Raw genomic sequence first — 5,932 nt, forward strand, 5'->3', positions numbered from 1 at the left:
CCCCACTCCCCATCCCCGTCCCCATCCCCATCCCCGCTCCCCATCCCGCGCCCGCGGGGGAACGCCCAGGCTGCGCTACCTAGATTGTGCCTTTAAAAACTTCCTGTGTGCCTTGATGGCTTGCTGAGAGGACTGTCCATCATACAGGCGCTTTGTCTGGCAGTCACTGCCATTTGAATTTGACTGACTGAGGAAGCCCGAGTTATTTGTAAAGAACAACAAGGCTTTTCATTCATAACCCCATCCCGCGCCCGCGGGGGAACGCCCAGGCTGCGCTACCTAGATTGTGCCTTTAAAAACTTCCTGTGTGCCTTGATGGCTTGCTGAGAGGACTGTCCATCATACAGGCGCTTTGTCTGGCAGTCACTGCCATTTGAATTTGACTGACTGAGGAAGCCCGAGTTATTTGTAAAGAACAACAAGGCTTTTCATTCATAATTTCAGTGGGGGGACAGGGTGCTAATGACTGAGCTTGAATAACCAGGGAATGCGGTATTCAAGGCAGGAAGAAGCCCAACTGGCTGCCAAATGAGAGGAAGGGAGGGGAGGGAAGGGGGATGTAGGTGAAAGTGCTTGTGTGAAAAGGCAAACAATGAAATCGGGATCACACGCATGTATACAAATACAAATCAGGTTCTCAAAAGGTGAGACAGGCAAAGACAGAAGCAGGAAGGAGAGCGGAGGAAATTCCCGTTTCTATTTCATTGACTTGCCTTCAGAACCAGCCTCTGCAATGCTAAATCCGAGAGGGTCTCAGCAAAAGGCTCTTCCCTCCTGCCTCCTTCTCACCACAGAGAAAACGCTTTCCCTCTCCTAGTCCTTTTTACTGCAGAAAAAATCCTTGGGTTTGAAGTTGGGCTGAATGAAGATTTTGCCTTTGCAGCTTAAGCTCCACCTTTGACCAAACCTGAAAGTACAACTATTAGCCCAGGCTGGGGTCCAGCATCTACCATCTGTACATATAATTTTACATATTCACCGTCTAATTTAGACATATATTTACATATATTCTCTAACTCTGCAAAGAATTTGTCCTCACAGAAGTCAAACTTTACCTGATGCAAAAGCTATTGAACTAAATAAAGGTTTTTGTCTTTATTTCTATTGTCTACATTGGGATTTCGAATAAGGTGTTAACAGAAATTTCCTTAGCTGAAAGGGATTTTATAGAGCCATAATTTGTGTCCCTGTGGAGAAAACAAATCTACAGAGCTAAGAAAGAAAATGGAAATTGAACAGCACATACTTTCGAGAACACAACTGCTTTGACACAACATAAACCGTCAGAACTGGTATAATTTATGCCAATTTGAATTGCGTTGTGAGTAAGCAACAATAAGAAAACTTAAAATATGTTAAACGGTTTAAACACTTAACCTCAAGAATGAAGGAAGTCTTCCAGTGGGCTTATTTTGCAAGCTGGTTCTGTCAGATGCAGTGGATTTATTGTCTATGTTTGTAACGCAATTTCCAATGCTTCCTTTAGCTTTCATTAATTAGAACACCATCCTAGGAGCTGCACTGGACAGCTGGATTCCCTCCCTGGCCTGGAGCACATAAGACTTTCACTCAGGCTCCAGAAGGAGTCAGGGGCTTATTTAGGAGGAACAGCTCCAAGATTCAGCTTCTCTCTTAATTTCTGCCTTTGTATCTATGGGACTTATGAAAGTAACAGACTTGCTTAAAATACAGGAAAAGATGATTACAAAACCACAAATGAGATAGGAGTAACTACACCACCTGCAGAGATGGAAATTTAGAGGAACTCTTTAATCAAGGGGTGGGAGTGGATGCTCCTGCAGAGATAACCTTGTTTAGATAACCAAACATTTTGTCCTCTTCCCTCTCAAAGTAAGATAATTGTCTAACAGTTCATAATTTTTTAAGTGTTCTGATTCTATCAGACCCAGATTCTGCAATTTTGTTAGGGCAGAAAGAGTAGAGGTCATGAAAGAAACGAACACCTTGGGCCTTCATGGGAAGCAGCATGTACACAGCACAGAAACTAACTGGGACCTGAGAGTCCTAGTCCTTTATTTTGAGATAAGTTACCTCTTTCTTTCTTCCTTGTTTTTTCTCACCTCTAAAATGGGCAATGACATCTCCTGGAAACTAGTTTGAGATCTGTGGAGAAAACTCTGATAGAATATCTAGCAGTTTAATTATTGTCATTGATATGGCTATTATAATTGGGAGGAAAAGCACAGATCTGACAGCAGAATCAGGGTATTTTGAAATTTTAATTTTTTCAATTGATGTAACCATATAAACAGTATTTTATTTTGATTGTGTTCTGATTTTCAGACAAGTGATAGGGAAACAGCAGTTTTTATTTTCCTTTTTGTGCAAAATTCATTAATCTCCAGGAAATTATTCTGTCCTGCATACAACACCTCTGCTTTCAGGATGCACTTGTATGCTTGTATTCAGATGAACACAAGTCTTTCACAACTGAGGAAAATAAAAATAATCTCAGTAAAAGGATAAACATTATACTTTTTTTAAACATTTGCTCAATCTGTTTCCTTTTGTTTCCAGCAAAATTTGTAAGTCTGACTTGTACATATGCCTTGACTGACATTCAAGATTTATGTTACCAGTTGCTAATCTCTAGGAGTTTCTCTAGGGGTATTTTTTTAACTCCAGCCTCCAATGCAGAAAAATATCTTATGTTCTGGGAGCATATGTTCTGACCATCACAGCATGGAGGTCCATGCAGGCTACCTTGCACTTCTGAGAAGAGCAGGCATTTTCCAATTCCACTGCTCACTGTACCCAAGATATTAATTTACCTTTCTGCTACTTATTGCAGTTTAGAGCTACTTCAGGTATCTCTACATCAGTGGTTTTCTAACTGTGATCTGTGAATTCCTATGGACCACTTCTAAATGGGAGGTCTCGTAATTTCCAATTTTCTAAAAAAAAATCTATGCTTCCCATATGTTTTGTTTTTCTCTTCTAAAGCACAGAAAAAGTCTACAGACTGAAGAAATTTGAAAACTACTGTTGCAAACCACAGCAGAGATGTGATAAGTCTCTTCATAAAACCTCGTTTCAAATTTCCCATAACTTCTAACATTGACTTCTTCCATTTCTTCTGGGTCACTTTAATCCCAGGTCAACACATAAATGTCTGCATCCTGCTACAAAATATTTTGGGAATTCCCAAACCAGTGCTTATTAACATTTTAATAGACAATCAGTTGATTTTGCATAAAATTCTAGTAGAGTCAAGCCTAGTGTTATCAAGCCTCTAACTGAATGAATCCAGAAAGTGCAGTGTTTCAAACACTAACAGACAAGGCCTGTCTGTGCCATCATTCTTATGATTACTTCTACCAAAGACATCAAAAATATTAGAAGGAATACCCTACCAAAACCAAATACACCATATACACCATAAAATCCTGCTACAATACCAGTTTACCAAATAAACTTCACTTAGTCCCAATCCACGCCAAATTGTCCAACTTATGAAAATTTGGTCTCAAGGTATTTGAGAAGAGAAATTATAAAATGCATTGTATGAGCCAGAAAGGTTTATAAAGTTGAATTCAAAAAGAACCAACGCTGATTTTATCAAGGACACAAATATAACCAAATAACATGGAGTGACACATCAAAGAGCATACTAGCTTTATTAGAACAATTTATATGCAAAAGACCCATACCAGTACTAAATGTATGTATCCTTCAGTATAATTTCAGAAGATACAGGAAAGGGATTTGTTTATTCTTTAAGTTTAAATAAGTATATTTGGTATTCAACAAACACTGGCGAACTGTCCCTCTATATACTGGGGCAATCACCAGATGGTATAAAGTAACACAGGATCTGGCCTATATCATCTTTAAGAAAGGTGTCTATCATGAGCTAGATCTGAAAATATTAGTTTAATCCACGAAGATCTGGGCATCACTAAAAGCAGGAGATTAAATCTCTGAGCAGCTGAGGAGCTTGTGCATTCCCAACCAGAGTGGCCGGTATCAGTTCTCTCACATGTAACAGTGCTGATCCTTGTCCCACCAGACTGTGTTCCTAGAACTCAGTGTTCATTTTCCCCTTTTTCTCAGGGAAGAGAATTCCAAGATTTCCTTCAGGTAAACTACAACAAAAATTGCAAAAGCAAAACTAACAGTACTGAGTCAAGGACCTAATTTTCTTTATAAATACATCCACCTGTTTACAGTGCAGTGTGGTTGACTTCTCTGTTTCTCTCTACAATTTATCTAAATGGCCTTATCTGCCCTGAGAACCTCAATGAAATATCAGTAGACCAAAAAAGCTTTACACATTTAAAAAGCTCTGTAATTCCTTTATGTACTTTAGCTTATTCGGAGTCACAAACACGGAAGATAATCAAATAAAGGTTTACGTTTCAATGGAACTTCTGGGCATTAGAAGCAATGTGCAGCCAAACTTAGTCCTTTTAGGATGTGAAGAATCAATATTCCCATATCATTGCATTAACTCATGAGATAATGCATGAAATGTTCTCAAAGTCAGCAAAGTACTGCACTTTCATTCCCTTGCAGGAAGAATTCCTTATGAATGAGCTGCCCTCCCTTTTCAAAGTAAAGGGGAAAACCACTTATTTTCCGGCCTTGGTCTGAAAATCGAATCAAGCAAAAACTTGTGGGACAATTTCAGGATGAAGCAGAAAAGTTTCAGCTATTTCATATGGGTGTCTGTCATGTCATACACTTTTCCAATGTATATTCCCCATTTTTCACCTCAAGCTACTGGAATTACTACTATTCAAATATATCATGAACATACAACACCTATACACACATAAATACACCTGTATGTTGGTGTGTACACAAATATATATATACACACAACAGTTACATTTCTCTGCTGGGAATAAACTCAAGAACTTCATCTCAAAAATAAGGCCTACTTGGCTTAAAAGCAAAAAAAACCAAAACAACAACAACAAAAAAAAAACCAACCAAACAACAACAAAAAACCACACATACACACACAAAAAAAACCAAACCAAAAAACAAGAAACAAAAATCATGCAGTGGTTAGAGCAAACCACTAGGGGAAACATAATCACATGCATTAAGCCATTCTCCAGAAGAAATGTGAGTGATACATGAAATTCTCCAAAAGCTGGTTCCAAGGTACCATCAGATTAAAACTCTGAGAAACCAGCATTGAAGCTCCAACACGAACACACACAACCACACACACAAAAAAGAGCACACTTAATTTTTTGCAGATTTGTGCACTATTGATTGTTTACCTTTGTCCCAGTTAACACACAAATCTTTGCACACAAATCTTCTCTTTCAAACTCATCAGTACCAGGATGCTGTATTCTTGGGGTTTTTTCTGGCTTTATTTTTGGCTCTTTTTTATTTTTTTTTTGAGCTATAACACATTGAAGCTTCACCATTTTGCACACATGACTGACTCTGTGAATAAAAATAGCTTCACTCTTTTTAGATCTGTCTTTGAGACTACTCTCTGTATTAAGTGTACACACCTGTAGTTGACACATGGTGTGGGAATTGATGATTGCACTACTGACCAGAGACTTTTAAAATGGTGTTATGAGCTTTCCAGCTTAAAACACTATTTTTGTACTCAATATAAACGATCATAAATAATTTAACAAACCTTCCCTATGTGTATAGGTTTGCACAAAAAGTTCTTAACCTATTTTTGACTTTGCTATGTGGGAGGAAGTGAATTTTGTCTTTCTACTGTGAGGGGAATATGCTGTTTTCTGTTTTCCGGATATTTTAACCATCCTTGCCTCCCACAGCGGACTGCCTTGCTGACACAGAGCCCGCAGCCTACACTCAGGGCACATCTCCGAGGATGCTCATGTCGCTGCCCAGCGCATCCTCATGGAGACGCCAGGCCGCTGGCTGTCCCGTCCCGCGGGGAGGCTCAGGGCAGGCCCGCGGCTCCCTC

Source organism: Geospiza fortis, unplaced genomic scaffold (genome assembly GCF_000277835.1).
Source record: "Geospiza fortis unplaced genomic scaffold, GeoFor_1.0 scaffold45, whole genome shotgun sequence".
Lineage (NCBI taxonomy): Eukaryota > Metazoa > Chordata > Aves > Passeriformes > Thraupidae > Geospiza > Geospiza fortis.